The 20350-nt window shown below is 36.8% G+C and overlaps 1 long non-coding RNA gene across 1 annotated transcript; it reads right to left on the bottom strand.

The window, feature by feature from the left end:
* Window positions 1-8355: 8355 nt before the first annotated feature.
* Window positions 8356-13476, bottom strand: LOC129348817 (uncharacterized). The gene is made up of 3 exons (XR_008601516.1): window positions 13058-13476; window positions 11832-11980; window positions 8356-9149 (listed from the first exon to the last, which is right to left on the bottom strand). It is a non-coding gene; the product is annotated as an uncharacterized LOC129348817 (long non-coding RNA).
* Between the last annotated feature and the right edge of the window lie 6874 nt (window positions 13477-20350).

Below are 20350 nucleotides of genomic sequence, written 5' to 3'. Positions count from 1 at the left end.
GACTGAAGATGGTCGTCTCACTGGATTTAAGGTTCAGATGCTCAGTAACAAACTCCACCAATGTGCCAACAGGGAAGCTTTAGGTTTATTAAATGTTGCTATGAAGGTTTCGCTGTTTTTCTTTGTGAATGCAATGTGCTCCAACTGAAACTTGAATTAGAACTTAGAAGTAAATCCTTCCATCTGAAAGGATTTAGTTGCATTAATAACCTCATAACATTTTAATTTTTCTTCCAGTCTTGGTTGGAAATAGAATCTCTGTATTGATTCAGGTAAAAACTGAACTTCACAGCATGTTGGAGCAAAACAACCAGATGAAAACTGTGATGGTGTTGGATTGTCAGACCGTAATGTTGCAGCTCAAAGCAGCTTTTCTATCTCAGTTCATTCTGACATTCAGCTATGAATCAACACAGCAGATGGTGATCCATGCTGTGGAAGTCTCACATCTCCTGATTTAATGGAACTGCTTTGCACTTTTTACACTGTTTATTTACCAACACTTTATTTAATAAAAGTCCCATCTAGTTTTTATGAGGAATGTGATGTTTTAATTTCTCTGTGAATAACTGCAGTCTAATGGAACAGCTGGAGTTGTAACATCTGTCCTGATATTGATCATGAAGTATTGATCAGAATACTTATGGTCAGCAGTCATCCCTGAAGTTTTACATTAAAACCTTTACTTGTGTTGTGAATTTGGTAAGAAGCATTGTAAAGTTTCTGCTCCTTCAAAGTTCACAACACAATGAATGAATTTCTAAAACACTCTCAATGCTGGAGAGCGTTTGTGATGCTGAAGCAGTGAGCAGTTTTTCTGTTTCTTCTCTGGAGATGCACAATGAGGGACGTCTGCAGAGACTGAGAAAGAGTCTCACCACATCCTGACATGAGGAAAAAGACTTTATTGAAGACTACAATGAGAAAAACTATCAGACAGCAGACGGCATGCATTCAAGGTGAGCTCTGAACATTTGATCTGGAACAGGAATTCAATAACGGCAGCATGAGCTTCATTTCAGTCTGTAGCTGCTGAATTCATGGATGAATCATCTGGCACTAGAGAGGAAGACCATCAAACATCCATGTCAGCTGATGGAGGTCCAAGAGTCTCACCAAACAACCAACCTACAGAGTGAAGACCTCAAATCTGATTGGACGGCCTCCTATTCAGCCACATGTGACCACTTTAATTATTCTTCATCTACTTCCTGAAAAGTTTGGTCAATAAAAAAGACAAAAACTAGTATTTTCAGCTGAACTAAAGACAGACTTTGTGATTTTTCTGCTCACGTGTTGTGTTGTTGTAAACTTACTCTTTCAAATAAATAGCTGCCTAACCCCCTGGAAACCAGCATTTGTCCTGTTTTTGTGTTGCTCCTCGGCGACCCTAGACAGCCGGGTCCTAATGTTTTTTGAGCAACACACCATACTATGACGTTTTTACAATGATGGTTCTACTATGGAACCAGTTTAACATGTTCAGGTGTTCTTTGTGTGAAAACTCAGAGATTTCAGGTATCAGAAGGTGGTTTTCAACTTTCTTTGTTAACTTTCTGCTTCAACTTTAAACTAAATTTACTCCACTAACCCAGCCCTCTGGACTTCCAGTAAGCTGTGTTCCTATTGGCTGTCCAGGTGGCTGCTTGGTGTTATCAGGAACACCTGAGCAGCTCAGTGTCTTCCTGCTTTATTTAGCTGCAGACAAACATTTCCTCTGCTTCACTTCACCACTTAACCGGGTTTGGCTCCATTGCTTTAGTTTGTTCTTTAGGCGTTGGCTTGCAGCTTCCAGCAGTAAAATAGGCTTTAATGTGTTTCTTGGTGTGTTTTAGGGCTTTGTACTGGACAGTTGTCTTGGTAAATGAGGTTGTTTAGCCACAATTAGCACATGGTGCTAATGTGTGCAGTGATTAGTGGATTTGGTGCAGCTGAGTTGTGTCTTTATCTTGGCTGTAGTGAGTCTTTAGAGGTTTTTGGTCAGACACATTCTGTATTCCTGTTTGAGAACCAACGTTGGTTGTCCAGAAGGTAAGAGTTCCTGTCCTGATTCTCTGTTCTCAGAGATTCTCTGGTAGGCTGCAGGAGACTTTAGCGTTTGGGTTGTGCTAGTTTGGTTTTTGTATGGTTTCATTTGGACGACTATCTTGAGGCCCCTCCATGTGGTTTAGTGAGGTTTTCTGGAACAGTTCTACAAAGCAACCTGCAGCAGAAGAGCCTTTGCGAGTTTTTAGGAAGTTCTGGAGACCAGACTTTAGAGCAGCAGAAACATTTGTCAGCAGTTTGAGCAGGAGAAGGTGAGCTTCAGAGTAGAAATGAGAAGGAAACCTTCTTGACCCGTGTGGTGAAGTCCTGTACCAAGGGTTTGAGCAGGTTGTGAAGAGTCTGTAGTTCTTTGGTCTGAAAGCACAAGAAGAGTCGACTCATTAAAGGAGAAAACAGGAGATATTGTTGGTTCTTCTGTTGCTCTGCAGTTTCCTTAGACTGAATATCAAGTTTATATTTTAAATGATTTCCCATGTGAGCCCAAGAAGACTTCAATAAACTCCCTCCATCCCCTGGACACAACATATTTTATTACCATGTTAAATCTTTTTTTTGAAATGTTTTTGAGTTTTAATCATAGTTTTAGCATAGTTTTTTCTCTTTGCTTGTTTAGTTTTGTCATCTGTGTAAAAGGTGCTACACAAATAAAGTTGAATTGATAAACTGAATAATTGACTAACTCATGATTGTGACAACAGAAGTATTTTCATTGTGATTTAAGGGTTTATTTCATTTTTAAGGTTGGGGTTAAAATCTTGACAGAAAAAGAAGATTAAAGAAATAAACTACATAACAAAATGCAATTAAATGAAAGGGAGAAAAATTTAATACAATAAAACTTTTAAAAAGTTTTATTATTAAAAAGTCTGTTTTAAATGTTTAATATTCTTCCGTTTATTGTATTTTTTTTAAAATGTTTAATATTCTTGTTTAATTGTATTTTTTAAATGTTTAATATTCTTCTTGTTTAATTGTATTTTTTAAATGTTTAATATTCTTGTTTAATTGTATTTTTTAAATGTGTAATTATGGAAAATATTTTATCTGTAATTTTGAATATTTGTATTTTAAAAATTTTGTTTAATTTCATAATGACATGTATCTTGTTGAATTATCTAAGTCAATATTTTGTCTGTTTAATACAGTTAAACATTAAATACAATTAAATGATATTAAACAGACAAAATATTGACTTAGATAATTCAACAAGATACAACACATGTCATTACGAAATTAAACCAAATTTTAAAAATACAAATATTCAAAATTACAGATAAAATATTTTTTATAATTACACATTTAAAAAATACAATTAAACAAGAAGAACATTAGACATTTAAAAAATACAATTAAACAAGAAGAATATTAAACATTTAAAAAAATACAAAACATTTAATTAGATTATTAAACCTTTAAAAAGACAAAACATTCAATTAAAAAATTAAATGTTTAATTAGAAAATTACATCTTAAAGACAATAAAACTTCAAATAGGAATTAAACAGAAAATACAATGAAGCATTTAAAAAGAAAATTAAACATTAAAAGGTGGCAAAACATTCAAAAAGAAAAACCTTAAAGATTTAATCGAAAAATTTAATATTGGGAAAGAAAAAAAAACTTCACACAAGCCGATAAAACGTTTGAAAAAACAAACATTCAAAAGACAAAACATTTCGAAATCAAATCAGACATTAGAAAAGAATAAAAGGTGAGAAAAGAGCAAAACTAAACATTTAAGAAGACTCAGACTAAAGACAAAACATTTGAAAAGACACCAGTTAGACTTAGAAGATCAAATTAAACAGAAGAGACAATAAAACAATCAAAAAGAGCAAAAACAGATAAAGGTCTTATAGCGTTTTCTAGTCTGAAATGAAAACATCAAGTTGTTTCTTCAAACATTTCCTCTTTCTATGTTCTTGGTTTGATTGTGGACAGATTTACTAAGAACTCATTTCAGAAAACTGCTTTCCAGATAAAGTCTACTAGTAGTTGAAGGCATTGATCAAACTAATGTTACCTTCTGATCTCCACAAACTTTACTGTTCAGTGAAGAGAATCAAAGTTTGTTGAGGATTTCTAAAAATCCCACAAGTGAAGGTCTGAGAAGAACTCAGATCGATGGTCTAAATGTGAAATCAAGACTCATGGTCACAAGTTTTAAGGCTTCTGTTAACCAGAAAGTTCAAACTAACAGAGAAGTACTGAGAAACCTTTAAGATTTCAGTCCTCAGACTGTCTAAAGGTTCAAACTAACAGAGAAGTACTGGGAAACTTTTAAAATTTCAGCCCTCAGACTGTCTGAAGGTTCAAACTAACAGAGAACTACTCAGGAACTTGGAAGATATCAGTCCTTGGACTGTCTGAAGGTTCAGACTAACAGAGAACTACTGTGGGACTTCGAAAATTTCAGCCCTCAGACTGTGTGAAAGCTCAGGTCCTGAGGACTCGGGAGGTCTGGAGGCTTGGAAAGTCTTGGAACTGAGGGTTCCACCCTCCAGCACAAAGGCTGAAGTCCAACCTCCTGAGAAAAACGGTCGAGTCAAGACCCAAGTTAAAAAAAAATTCGAAAATGACAAAAAATAGATGATAAATGCACAAAAAAAAGAAGAATTAGTATCTGAGCGTATAGCTCAGGGGGATAAGAAGAGGACTACCAAGTGGAAGATCGCAGGTTCAAGACCCACCACTGGCCTTTTTCTTTCTTTGTCTTTGTCAAGATTTTGATAAAATTCAAGAAGGGTCTGGTCTTGAACCAGCGACCTGCAGCTCCATAGGCAAATCCTTAACTCACTGAGCTACAGATCAGATAAAAAGAAATAAATTCGTCGTCCCTTTGGCATCGTAGTTTCTGAAGTCACCACATGGGTGGAGCCAAGGCGGAGTCTGGGTGGAGTCAGGGCGGAGAGTAGGCGGGGAGGTGGGTGGCGGCCTCCCCCCTCTACTCCCCCACCTCCCACCACCACCCACCACACCTTCCCCCGCCCGACGAGTTCTTCGAGTCTCCACGAGTTCTTCGAGTCTCCACGGGTTTTCCCGAGTTTCTGGAGTTTCCACCAGGTCTGAGGCAGAACAAGTTGTCATGAAGAGATGTTGAAGTCGGCCAGGATGGACTGACTTTTTACAGCGACTAGAAGGAAGACCACTAGAAGAGCAGGTCTTTAACCACCATCCATAAAATCCATGGAGTCGCTCCAGAGAAATGAAGGGAGGTCAACTTTTATCAACCTCCATCCAGATGTTCAACTTGATATCTTTACTTGGAGATTTTTAGCACCACAAATCTTTAGTATCTCACTTCATCATTTATTAGGACTTTAATGGAATCCACCAGCAGATTTACTTTTTGTTGACAAACTTTATTCTTGTCATCATGGGACTGCAGTATTTAAAACTGTTCCTTCTATTTGACCTCATGTTTATTAGTTTTAGTGGAGAAACTTATTTTAGTTGTCGATTAGTCTCTTAAAAACCAAATAATAAATTGGATTAGTCAAGAGGTTTAAATTTCTTACTTTGTCATATTTTAAATATGACAAAAAATATATTAAAATAAAGCATCTTGAGACAATTTAACCTGTAATTGGCGTTATATAAATAAAACTGAATTTAAATTGTATGTATCTTGTAATGGAGTAATTCAGCCGTATATGTTGGAAAACACATTTTCTTTGTCCATTAATCTGTTGATTGTTTTCTGCAGTAATTCGTTTCTTGTTTTGGTTTATAAAATGTCAAACCCAAATATATTCAGTTTACTGTCATAAAAACCAAAAAGATTTACATTCATGATGCAGGAATCAGGCGGTTTTTCATTTTTTATCTTAGTTTAGTCAGAAAGATAGTTGATAATGTGTGAATTGTTGCAGCTTGTGAGCCGTAGAAGGTTTTATTCTTTGGGGCCGAGTGTCAAAAAACATTTAGAAACCAACATCAACAAAACACAACAAAGATTTGAACATCATTAAAGGGAAATCCAACTTTTGCATGACAATGTCTAATTAAAGGACATATATTTCCAACGTAAATGTGTGATATTCATCCTCTGGAGCTTTCTCTTCACATCGTCTTCCACCTGGACTGGTTTGGTCGGGAGCATGTGCAACAAAGATTTGAAGAACTGCACTTTAACATCAATGAATGACACTGAAGTTTAATCTCTACATAAATGAGACTGAGTCTGGATGTGCTGCTCTGTCATTAACTCCTAAGTTTAGGGAAAGTTCAAACAAAAGAGGACAGTTCAGATAAGACTTGAGAATGAGCTTATTTTGAACAAACATCTCAGATTTTCTGAGCTTCAGCACCTCTAGCAAGATATTTTAACAACAAGCAACTCAAGAGATCCAGAAGTTGGAGAGAGTTAGCTTTAGCTGAGCCAAAGAACATGTGGGACGCTAACCTAGCAAACATTTCAGACTTTTCTCTGTGAATTCTGAGAAATAATTTACTATTTAATGACAGAGCTACATATCTTAACTCAGTCTCATTAAAACAGACTCTAAGTCAGTATCATCCATCCATATTAAAGTGCAGTTACCCAAAATGTTTGTTGCATGAGCTCCAACAAAACCTGTCCAGGTAGAAGGCCACTTTGACAAACAGGAAGTGGAAGATTCCAAGCAGATTTATAGAAGGGGGAACCGGACTGTACTAAGTGTGGTCAAGTATAGAGGGGTGTTTTCGGGTTTTTAAGGCTGATAATGATTGAATTATTAGTGAGACATTTGGAGTAGATATTCATTTGCAGTAAATGAAAGTATTTAAAATCTTGGAGTTAAACTTACAAGAAAACTTACAACAGAAAACTTTGTTGATACGTTTTTGTTTTATTTACAGATGTTAAGTTAACCCTTAAACATCCTCGCCAAGAAAAAGGCAATGAAAAAATTATTTCTTTATATTTCTTATCTCTTTGGGGCACTAATAACAACAATCAATGGTTTTTTTTATGAAGAGACCCAGCGATTTTTAAAATATTGACCTCTACCAAACGGTTGAGAAAAATTATTTTACCCTTTTAAATCTTTTTTTTTACATTTCAAATGACAGATTTGTGTTCAGCAACTCCTTAGGCACCATAATATGTCAAAAGTATTACTTTACTTTTGAAAATCACAGCAAACAGAGGCCTCATGTGAGGAGTGATTTTGCTCATGCTAACTTCCTGTGAGCAGACTAACTTGCTCTGCATGCTATTTCAAAACACAGAGACATCTACTGGATTTTTTTTGTATAATGTACCTTAGAGTGGTACCTAATGAGGGGTAGAGATGGCTGAAACAGGTGGACTTAAGTAAAACATATTTTTCATTAAGATTTAGTGTTGAAAAATGATATTTTTCGACATAGTATACTATGGCGTTTTTTTGTGCCAAAATTCATGATGATTTTTTTTCAAAGAAAACCTGTCTGGAGTGTTTTTCATGGCCTACTTTACATTATTTCATCATATGGCATGTTTTTACAACATGTTGAAAAATCGTGGGGTTTTTTTCGACATAGTATACTATAGCATTTTTATCCGCCAAAATTCATGATGACTTTTTTTTCAAAGAAAACCTTTCTGGAGTGTTTTTCACAGCCTGCTTTACATTATTTCATCATATGGCATGTTTTTACAACATGTTGAAAAATCGCGGGGTTTTTTTCGACATAGTATACTATGGCGTTTTTATCCGCCAAAATTGATTTTTTTTTTCAAAGAAAACCTTACCATGGTGTTTTTCGCGGCCTCCTTTACATTATTTCATCATATGGCACGTTTTTACAACATGTTGAAAAATCTCTTTTTTTTTTTTTCGACATAGTATACTGTGGCGTTTCTTTGCGCCAAAATTCATGATGATCTTTTTTTCAAAGAAAACCTTTCTGGAGCGTTTTTCACGGCCTCCTTTACTTTATTTCATCATATGGCACGTTTTTACAACATGATGAAAAATCGAATTTTTTTTTCCTGACATAGTATACTATGGCGTTTTTTTGCGCCAAAATTCATGTTTTTTTTTTTTTCAACAAGAACCTTACCATAGTGTTTTTCACGGCCTCCTTTACATTATTTCATCATATGGCACGTTTTTACATGTTGAAAAATCGCTTTTTTTTCTCGACATAGTATACTATGGCGGTTTTTTTGCGCCAAAATTCATGATGATTTTTTTTTTTTTTCAAACAAAATCTTACCATAGTGTTTTTCACGGCCTCTTTTACATTATTTCAACATATGGCACATTTTTATAGCATGTTGAAAAATCACATTTTTTTTTCGACATAGTATACTATGGCGTTTTTTTTTGCGCCAAAATTCATGATTTTTTTTTTTCAAACAAAAGCTTACCATAGTGTTTTTCACGGCCTCCTTTACATTATTTCATCATATGGTACGTTTTTACAACGTTGAAAAATCGCTTTTTTTTTGACATAGTATACTATGGCGTTTCTTTTCGCCAAAATTCATGATGATCTTTTTTTCAAAGAAAACCTTTCTGGAGTGTTTTTCATGGCCTCCTTTAAATTATTTCATCGTATAGCACGTTTTTACAACATGATGAAAAATCTCATTTTTTTTCGACATAGTATACTATGGCGTTTTTTTGCGCCAAAATTCACGATGATTTTTTTTTTTCAGAGAACCTTACCATAGTGCTTTTCACAGCCTCCTTTACATTATTTCATCATATGGCACATTTTTACAACATGTTGAAAAATCACATTTTTCGACTATGGCGTTTTTTTGCGCCAAAATTCATGATGATTTTTTTTCAAAGAAAACCTTTCTGGAGTGTTTTTCACGGCCTCCTTTACATTATTTCATCATATGGCACGTTTTTACAACATGTTGAAAAATCGCATTTTTTTTTCGACTCAGCTGCATGCCTTCGTCCACCAGGCCTCCGTTGACTCGTCCCGCCTGCCGTCTCTGGAGCTGAAGCTGGATTGGAAACGACCAAAGTACAGTCCAATCACGATGCCAGCTGCCTCAAAAGGCTCCTTCATCTGGCAGGTGGCGCCACTTCTTCTGAGGGGAAGCTGAGCTGGCCCTGCAGAACTTTGGAGATGTATTCCAGTGGTTGGTGGATGTGTGGGGAGATAGAGAGGGACCTTTGAATTGTTCACAAAGGAAAACAGGGAACACATTGGTAGTTTTAGCTTAGGATGCTACTGCGGTGTGTTTTTGGGTTTTAAGAGGTGAACAGGAAGAGTTGTTTTTCGTATTGATTATCTTTTACTTTGTTCCTGGTTGGAATGCCCATCAATGTCAACGTGAAGTTCACTTTTAATTCTGTTTATTTCTTCTTATTTTACTAACACCCATTTGCTTTTAACCCCCTTACATGTTGTGCTGTTGTAAACTTACTCTTTCAAATAAATACTCGTCTAACCATCTGGAAACCAGCGTTTGAACTGTTTTTCTGTTGCTCCTCACCTACTTCAGACAGCCAGGACATAACGTTTTGTGGACTAAAGGCTAAACTATGACATTTTCAGAGCGACATGCTATACTCTGACGTTTTCTGGATGACATGCTATACTATGACATTTTTAGAGCGACATGCTATACTATGACGTTTTTAGAGCGACATGCTATACTATGACGTTCTTAGAGCGACATGCTATACTATGACGTTTTTAGAGCGACATGCTATACTATGACGTTCTTAGAGCGACATGCTATACTATGACGTTTTTAGAGCGACATGCTATACTATGACTTTCTTAGAGCGACATGCTATCCTATGACATTTTTAGAGCGACATGCTATACTATGACGATTTTTGAGCGACATGCTATACTATGAGGTTTTTTGAGCGACATGCTATACTATGATGTTTGTTGGACCAAAGGCTATACTCTGATGTTTTTAGAGCAACATGCTATACTATGACAATTTTAGAGCAACATGCTATACTCTGATGTTTGTAGAGCGACATGCTATACTATGACGTTTCTAGCGCAACATGCTATACTATGATGTTTTTAAAGCGACATGCTATACTATGACGATTTTTGAGCGACATGCTAGATTATGACGTTTTTTGAGCGACATGCTGTACTATGAGGTTTTTTGAGCGACATGCTATACTATGACGTTTTTAGAGCGACATGCTACACTATGACGATTTTTGAGCGACATGCTATACTATGACGTTTTTAGACCAAAGGCTATACTCTGACGTTTTTTGGACGACATGCTATACTATGATGTTCTTTGGATGACATGCTATACTATGACGTTTTATGGACCAAACGGTATACTATGACATTTTTAAGAGCGACATGCTATAGTATGACGCTTTTGGAGCGACATGCTATGCTATGACGTTTCAAGAGCGACATGCTATACGATGACGTTTTTTCGACGACATGCTATACTATGACGTTTTTTGGGTGACATGCTATACTACGACGTTATTCGAGCGACATGCTATACTATGACGTTTTTAGAGTGACATGCTATACTATGACGTTTTTTGGGCGACATGCTATACTATGATGTTTTTAGAGCAACATGCTATACTCTGACGTTTTTAGAGCAACATGCTATGCTATGACGTTTTTAGAGCAACATCCTATACTATGACGTTTTTAGAGCGACATGCTATAGTATGACGTTTTTAGAGCAACATCCTATACTATGACGTTTTTAGAGCAACATGCTATACGATGACGTTTTTTGGATGACATGCTATACTGTGATGTTTTTTGGGTGACATGCTATACTATGACGTTTTTAGAGCGACATGCTGTACACTGACGTTTTAAGAGCGACATGCTCTACTATGATGTTTTAAGAGCGACATGCCACACTATGACGTTTTTAGAGCAACATGCTATACTATGATGTTTTTAGAGCGACATGCTACACGTTGACGTTTTTTGAGCGACATGCTATACTATGACGTTTTCTGGGCGACATGCTATACTATGACGTTTTTAGAGCGACATGCTATACAATGACGTTTTTAGAGCCACATGTTATACTATGACGTTTTTAGACCAAAGGCTATACTATGACGTTTTTAGAGTGACATGCTATACTATGATATTTTGTTGATCGACATGCTATACTATGACTTTTGTTGGACCAAAAGCTATACTATGACGTTTTTAAAGCGACATGCTATACTATGACGTTTTTAGACCAAAGGCTATACTATGACGTTTTTAGAGTGACATGCTATACTATGATATTTTGTGGAATGACATGCTATACTATGACGTTTTTAGAGCGACATGGTAAACTATGACATTTTTAGAGCGACATGCTATACTATGACGTTTTTTGGACGACATGCTGTACTGTAACAATTTTAAAGAGACAAGCTATACTATGATGTTGTTTGGACAATATGCTATACTATGATGGTTTTTTGGACGACATGCTATGCTGTGATGTTTTTTGGACCAAAGGCTATACAAAGTCATTTTTAGAGCGACATGGTATACAATGACATTTTTTGAGCGACATGCTATACAATGACGTTTTTAGAGCGACATGTTATGCTATGACGTTTTTAGACCAAAGGCTATACTATGAGGTTTTTAGAGTGACATGCTATACTATAATATTTTGTTGAACGACATGCTATACTATGACTTTTGTTGGACCAAAAGCTATACTATGACATTTTTAAAGCGACATGCTATACTATGACGTTTTTTTACTATGGCATTACACACAGAGTGCTTTGGTTACATGTTGATTTATAATCTAGATTTTTTTCTGTTTTGTTTTTTGACGGGATTACCACAGACCTGACCGTGAACACCGCTGACACCCACCCGAGGGAGACGCTGCCTAAGATCTCAAGGCTGCTTGGTCGTGGTCTTTCTGGTCCTGCTCCAGAACGCCTTCATCAACTACGTTTTCTTTTGAAGAGGCCCTCAGATGCTGCAATCTCTGACCTTAAGGAGGAACTGCTGCTTTCACTCTGTAACGAGACCGATCAAAACAGAACTACAGACAGTTAAATCTGAGCTGTCGGTCAGTATTTCAAACATCAAGTCCGACCCGGCTGCCCTAAAGCACGCTGTGGGTGAAACGGAAACTTCACTCTCCACATCACTGACGACATCGTCACACTCCAAAGCAGAACACCTGTCTGCTGAACTTTTAAAAGTGGACTATAAATGTGAAGAATGTGAGCAGCAGCAGACTGTGAGCAGTGGAACAGATGTGATCAGAGAGAAGTCATTTTCTGTTTTCTTTTCTTTCTGGTTGACTTGATGCTGTCAGATGCAGATGTTGGAGCTGATTCTGATCTTTCAGGATAAAAAGCTGCTTTTCCTTCACAGACTTTTCAGGAAATTATTCTCTCAGGTTTTCTCTGCTATTTCTATTTTTATTATCTGTGATTATTTTATTATTTCTTTATTGTAAAAATAAAGTTTGAGGTATAAAGACTCATTTAGTTATTTTAATCCTGAAATCTTTGATGTAGCAGAACTAAACTTCCATTTTCCTTCTTGTACTTCTGATACTAGAACTAAACGTATCTTCAACATGGACCATCTGCTTTTAATGAATCAGCAGCAACATCACAACAACAAATGAGACAATTTTCAAAAAATTAATGAAACTGATGTCATTTAAAACTATCAGAGTCTGTTTTAGTGTCAAATTAAAGCTGATTACTGACAACTAGAACATTAACGTTACTGTTTAATCACATTTAAGTTTCCTGAACGTTACATTAATGTCAACCAGCCACAGTTTTATGAACTTAATGACCCACATTACAGGAACACAACACACTTCAGCTGTTTACATGAAACTCAACACATTACCTTGATGCTACGTTAGCTTTAATCAGGCTGAGCAGCTAGCTCGGTTAGCATCGCTAACATTACAGCTAATATTTACTATGCTAACTTTCTTCTCTGGTCAACACACACTGAAACAAACCCCACCAACATCTGGAGTGCATGGCACACATTATATCTGACACTAAAGCTGCATATAAAGTGCATTAAAAGCGGCACCGATACGAAAATAAACATTTACTTACCAAACTATTAGAGTCCTTTCAGTGTCTGCTGGTAGAATCAGCCGAAGGTAGAAAACTGGTTAAAACAAGCCAACGGGCAGGAAAACTGTCTGTGGAAAATGTTCTGCTGCTCCACCGATAAATCAACCAACAGTTATTATACCAGAATTAATCCAAACGAGGAGAGTAGAGTCTCTGCTGCTTCCTCCATAGGACCTGTCAATCAAGTAGTCCCGCCCCCTGGCTTCGCAAAACTTTAACGCTCTATAAAAAAATCAATATTGATTTATTTTAAGATCGGCCACCTGATCTCTCATTTTGACCATGAAAACTCACGAAAAAAAAAATTATGTACAGTCTATGCACCGTACTCTGTTTGGCTCCAAACTTGCTGATGACCACTTCCGGTCTCAGAAAATGAAAAAACGGACCTTTTTTCGTTTCTGTCTCTTACTGATTTACTTTCTTGTTATTCTAAATATAAAACGAAAATCAAAGCATTTAAAAAAAATCGTATATCCCTTTTTGATCATGAAAAGAAAAAAACGCCTTGTATTTAAATTTAAATTTTTGTATTTTAAAACCAAAATCAAATAACCACTCGTTTTTTGTTTTTCAATACCCGTTTCAGAACGGAAAATTCAATTGCCAGATCCGTACACGGACCTAGACGCACCACTAACATACTATTAGTATGTGAAGTTGCTGTGGTCAGACATTTAGCAGACATGGAGCAAAATGATCACTCATTTTGAAATATGTTTCCTCATTTTTGGTCTCCACCGATTCCTGATTAGTGTATGTAGTTCTCTGACTGCGAAATGCTTCATAATGTTCACAAGCTATTATTTTTCAAGCTTTCTTAGAATAAATTCTGCACCTGCATACTGGGTTTATGAGAATGACCTGACTGAACCAAAACACTAAAGTCATTGGCTATAAAATAAATAAATAGATAAAAACATGAGCTGAAAGACACTAAAAGGTTCTGCAGTGAATAGGCCAAATTTTAGAGTGGTAATTAACTGTGGGTTCATCAATACGAGCTACTCTTTCCACATAAAAGATGATCAATGGATCGCCTGGGTATTTTAAATATTTAATAGTGATGCTTTAAACATTTACTGGGGTTGCTGGTCAGGTGATTGCACGTTGAAGCAATTATTGTCATCCTTTCAGAAAATATTTTTGGTTAGTCTAAAGATGGAATAAAGACACTGATGTTTCTAAACAGGAAGGACTTAAACTAATTTGGGAACAGGTTTACTGTTCAGGTTGACTTGTTGAAAGTGAATTAAGAGGCTGAGGTTTGTGTCTCCGGGTGGATCTTAATGGATGTCACTCAATTGTCACTCATTGTGCTTTCTGGATGAAGACCAACATTATTGCAGACACACTTAGAATGAACCAGCTAGAATAACACAATGATAACGTTCACTGTTTCCTTGTTTGATTAAACTGTATGAGTCAGAAAATGTATCAGAACTCGTACATTTCTATTCAACAGTTAGAGCACTGAGGTTGACCAACCAGATGCACCATCTGGACACAAAAAGAGCTTTGCAGTTTCTGGTTTCTGTGGAACAGCTAAGACACTTCGGGATTTTTAAAGTCAGTACTGAAGACTCTTTAGCATTTCATCCAAGTAGAGCTTTAGTCGCTGACTTCATCTTTTATTGTGTTGTATCTTTGCATTGTCTTCACTTTAATTGTGTTTTTTATACTTGTGGTTATTGTGTTTATGTCTCATGGGTTGCTGTTTAAAATTGTGCAGCACTTTGGTCCAACTCCTGTTGTTTTAAATCATCCAATTTTTAGAACAGTTCCTGCTCGACCTTCTCTGATTCCCCTGAAGATGTTTTAGCATTCATCATGTCATTAATAATGGATGAGTAGAGCAAATATTCTCTGATTATGGTTGAGTTGAAATATGAAAAAAGTCCTGAAAAGTCCCATCTTTGAGCTCATATAAACCAGTAAATTGATAAATAGAAGTCAACTAGTGATATTTTCTGAACCATATGTAGTCGCATGACACAACAGTTAGTTACATTTAGAGAGTCATTTTGAAACTCTAAAAGTCTGTTCTACTTGGATAAAACTATCTAGCAGTATTTTTGTTTTTGTGGTATGACTTGTCATACCTGCTCGATTAGTTATGAAAGTTAAATGAAAATAATTGTTTAAAATGTGATTTTTGTGACAAAACATTTCTCACAGTTATTGTTAAAACTGTTCCAAATGATCCATTAAAACAGATTAAAACATCTTCTCTTGCTTTACTCTCCATTGGAAATATACTTGGTCTTTGAGAATAATATTAAAAGCTGGACTCTGCAGAAAGTTGTAGTGTGAGTACATGTATGTTTATAGTAACCGCTGAAGAGTTTACCTTCAAAATGTCTTCTGATAAGTTTATGAATTCAATAAGTATAATAGGCAATAGTTCAGTCTCTTTCTTCAACCTACAAAGTGGGTCTGAAAATAAAAGATATGCCCATATTTTTAAAAATGCAATTTTTTGGAGTTATATTTGGAGAACCATTTTAAAACTCCAACATTCTGTTCTACTTTGATTTGGCTATCTAGCAATATTTTTTTCTTTGTGATAAAGCTTGTCATATCAATCAGTTACAAAACAGAATTTTATGCTTTGTTTTGTATTATTGTGACACACAACTAGAAATGGTTCAGAAAATATCACTAGTTGACTTCAGCATTATCAACGTTTTTGTTAACGTGTGCTCAAAGATGAGACTTTTCATGACGACTTTCAACTTACCCATAATCAGAAAATATTTGATCTACTTGTAAAATATTGGAGATTCTGAATCAATAACATGATGGGCTATAACTCTCTCAGAAAGTATTACAGTATTACACATATTAAGCAAAAAAAAAAATCATGGATCTCATTTTAAATACACATAGTTTACGATTTAAAAAAAAGTGTCAAGCAAATGTGAGATGGAATAACCCAAATGTGCTTTGTAAATACATTTAACTCGATTTGACTTCGCTGTGTGTGTTTTTACAGTGTACTTTCACCCCTTGATTTTTTTCTTACTTGTAGATAATTTTTCACTCATTCCTTCACGGATATCCCTTCCTTCTGAAGACATAGAGGGTCTCATGTGACCTGAGGGGATTTCCTGATGCAGTTTTTCTTTTGCTGAAGAGAAGAAAAAAATCTTTTTCCACCCAAAGTGTCCTACACATGGTATCACAAAGATACTCTTACTTCTATTACTGCCCTCAGAATCTGCTCTCTGACGCTTTGATTAGGTGAAAAAACCAGAGAGAGAGACGCTGACAAACAAAAAGCAGTGAAAAGAAATTAACGCCTCACATTCTTGCATAATTTACAAGGAGGCCATCTCATGATCATAATCAGGATCTGGAACTACATGATTTAATTTCCTCTCAGCAGTCAAGGAGATGTCATTTGATAAATTACCCATCAATACCAGACAGTAGGGGATGCTGTGCAGAGAGTGCATGTGAATGTGCGTTTGGAAATGTGTGTGTGAATGTGCACGCTACATGGACATGCTGCCACAGTGACTCACAAGGATTTCTGTCTGTTCGTGTGTGTGTGTGTGTGTGTGTGTGTGTGTGTGTGTGTGTGTGTGTGTGTGTGTGTGTGTGTGTGTGTGTGTGCATGCTTCGAGCTCAGAATAACCTCACATTAGCAGCCCATTATTTCAATAAACCTCCTCTTGCATCCAGTTGACAGATCATCTGCCTAGAAAAGCAGATATTGTGGCCCCTTTAATCAGTCAGCCCCCTCCGAGCCTCCGTAGTCTCTTGTGCAGTATTTAAATTCCTCATTTACTCTGTTGCAGGCGGGATGTGCCTGTCCCCCATTGTTCGCTCTGAATAAACTGGGGAGCTGATCGTGTTAAGTGCAGCCATGATTGATGGCTGCTGATGAAATCTAATATACTCGCCCCATGCCATCGTTTAGCAGAAATAGGATTAGAAAGAAAGACTCCAACACAAGCTGATAAAAGGTGGAAATGTACTTAATACACTTAATGCTTTTCTGCATTTTTAAAATGGAAGAGTGTTTTTTTTTCTTCTTTTGGCTGTGGTCGAGCAACTGTGGGACTCTGGGACATTAACTGTTGAGTGATTGCTGTGGGCTGCTGTGTGATGAAAGTGAGTTAGTGAAACGAGGTAAGAGTGTGTGTTTGAGGTCACACTGCACAGCTTATACATTTAAAACCCATAAAGTGGAGTGACTGTCATCAGCACGGCCTCTGTGTCACACTAATTATCAGCACAACTGTTATAATCGTCTCCTTGCTTTGGTGAAAAGGTCGGCAGCTGATGGCAGAAAATGTCATATCTGCCTTTTCACAATCATATTCAGGTTGTACACACTGCATTGGCAAATGGCACGAGAAAGTGAGTCTCACTGCATTAATTAACCTGTAAAAGACAGAGTTGTGGAGGATTGTGAGGATTTTAGTGACCCCTTGTGGGATGTGAGCTTCAGTTCACGATGGAGTGACTGATGGTAGGCTGAAAAAGGGACAAAATGCTGTATGTAACGTGTAAGGGTGGAGTAGTAATGATGTTCCACTGGTAATATGAGCAATTTTAGCTAAAGGCTGCATAGACATGTTGCTATTTAGACAGACAAATGGGGCAAACCACACACACACACACACACACACACTAGAGCCCACTTGAACCAGTCATACGTCTCAGCGATACCCTGTCACCCTCTCTCTCCTCTCATTCCTCCTCTGCTCTGTGTTATACCCTCTTCACAGCTACATTAGCACTTGATTTGGGTGTAATGGATTCTCCCTCCTCCCCTCTCCCGTCGGTTCCCATTGGCTGTGGCTGGCCTCCAGCCCGGCCCACCTGCTCCACAGCGCTCTCCTTAATGTGACTGGCCGAGGATGATGGATCACCCCCTGTCACTTCCACCTCCTCCTCCAATCAACAACCAGCCATGGAAATTGATTGTTCTAATTTGCTCTCATTATTATTATGATATTAAGCACAATATACAGACACAGCTCACTGTCAGATATGGGCAACGCCGTCATTAGTTACAGGGGCTGGAGAATACGCCTCAGTGGGGTTTTCTCCCACAGACGCCAAGATGTAAAGGAATCAGTGAGCGCTGGAGATACACACTGCTTTTTCTTAATAAGATTTGCCGTGCAGCCCCTCACTGAGGTGATGTAGCATCTAATTAAGTTCAATTCAGTGCATCTGGGAAAGAGAGGAAAAAAAGGAGATATGATTAAGTTCCTCCTTGTCAGATGCTGCGTGTTCACGTGCAGCTGCCGGATCGGAGGAAATGGAAGGTGCCAGTGTGAGAAAACACTCATCTTTACATCTGCAATGACTGCAAATTCTGCAAATGTACAGTTATTAAATGTTGCTTGGAACATGCAATTAAGATGCACATTTACAGAGCGAATGGGGCTGAATAACAATGAGAGGAACCATCCCACTCAGGCTTGTGGTGTTTGCATGCTTACTTCTTTCAGAAAATACAAATATTGTATCATAGTACTGTCAAAAGGTCCTAAGTATAAAGGTGGATTTGCAAATGACTTTTCTTATTCTTCATCTCTTATAACACCTTTTGTCTTCATCATCATGCCTGAAGTAGAACAACCAAAGGTCAGCAATATTATCATTCTGAGTGCTTTAGGCCTTCTCCCCCCTCTGCTGTATTCACAAGCCTGATTTGAGATGGTACAAATGAGACTCCAAAAGGCCAAAGCAAATACCACAGAAATCTGCTGATCGTGATATTACCACAGCAGCCCCTCCAGCTGTATACGACTCCTATGTTCCACGGACCAAAGTGTATCCCCGGCCATGCTGTTATCAGCCCAGAGTATATTGGATAGTGCTTACATTAACACACAGTGTCTAACAAACCGCTTACGCTCTTTTAATTGGATTACAAGGAGTGCTGCATTCCCATTGGTGAGATTAGGAGGGTCCGGGCACGGCGCCGACTCCCCCTCCTCTGCGTGAGTGAGGGATCTGATTCGCCGTCGTCCCTAACGACCCGCAGATGCCAGATGTTTGATTGGTGGAGTGGCGCTGGCAAGGGTGTTTATTGGTCCATGACAGTGTAATAAGGGGGGATGCCAAGTCGCCTGTCAGGGTGTTAAAGTGTCTACTCTGATCTAGAAGTGATTAATGAGGCTATTTATTTATTTACTGGCCTTAAATACAGTTTGTGGAGATACTTTTCTCTAAGTAGATTTAAAGGTCAGTCTTGAAATATAGGATCCAAGCATCCACTGGTTCTCATTTGTCTTTAAAAAATGCTAACAAGAGGTGCTGTAGGGGAGTAATGCAGTGAATATAAACAGTCTTATAGTCCAAAGCAAAATCGTTTTCTCTGACACCGGTGTCCTGTTCTCTATGCTCAATTTTTGCAACTTTGAAAGAGTTGACATCCTACAGTTAAAACTTGTACATATTTCAGCTGTTTCCAGCATTCTGATTCTGTAAAATTACATTTCATCACCTTTAGGCCAACAAAATTAAGTAGTTCATTGCAAATTCTATATTGTTTTCCACCAAAACACTTAATTCAACACACCTGTAGTGTTTTATGTGCCCTAAGATTCTTTCATCTTCTTCTGGTTTTGTAAATTTGTTAATTTGTCAATCCTTGGTCTGAAATGGAAATCACTTTGGGTCAAAATTAGCCATTTTCATCTATTTCAACATAAAAGTGATGTGACTTGACTGTGTAATCAGGTATGACATATAGTGACAACTGTCACTGTTATTTTAGAATTAAAAATTTAGAATTAAGATGTTAAGCGTTTCAGAACACGCAGAAAAGATAATTTATCCCTATATTCTTTTTAGTGTAACTATGACTATTACGATTATTAATAACATCAATAATAAAACAATCAATAATAAGATTTTTTTTCTTTTATTTTCCCTTTTAAATTGTATAATTAAATTTAAAATAAATATTTGTAACTTTATCTCAATCTGAACTTCCTATTTTATGTATATGAGAAAATATGAACATTTAGATTTATAATGTGTATATTATATGAGGTATGCAGGAGTATTGCGTGGACAAATATATTAATTTCGTTTGCCAAAAATTCGTTCCCCGGCAAAGAAATCTACAGCGTGTTATCTTATATTTAGGGTCAATTAAACCCTGGAGAGGACTAATCTCATGGTTGTTTATTTAAATTAACTCCATCCAAAAAAGAATTCAAATGGAAAAATATTGTTGTGTACAAGTTAGTGACACACAAATTTTCAAAATTACAGTTATAAGAAAAAATATAAACTAAA

The sequence above is a fragment of the Amphiprion ocellaris genome, chromosome 4 (genome assembly GCF_022539595.1).
Source record: "Amphiprion ocellaris isolate individual 3 ecotype Okinawa chromosome 4, ASM2253959v1, whole genome shotgun sequence".
NCBI classification, from domain to species: Eukaryota; Metazoa; Chordata; class Actinopteri; family Pomacentridae; genus Amphiprion; species Amphiprion ocellaris.
This window is presented reverse-complemented; position numbering and strand designations above follow the sequence as displayed.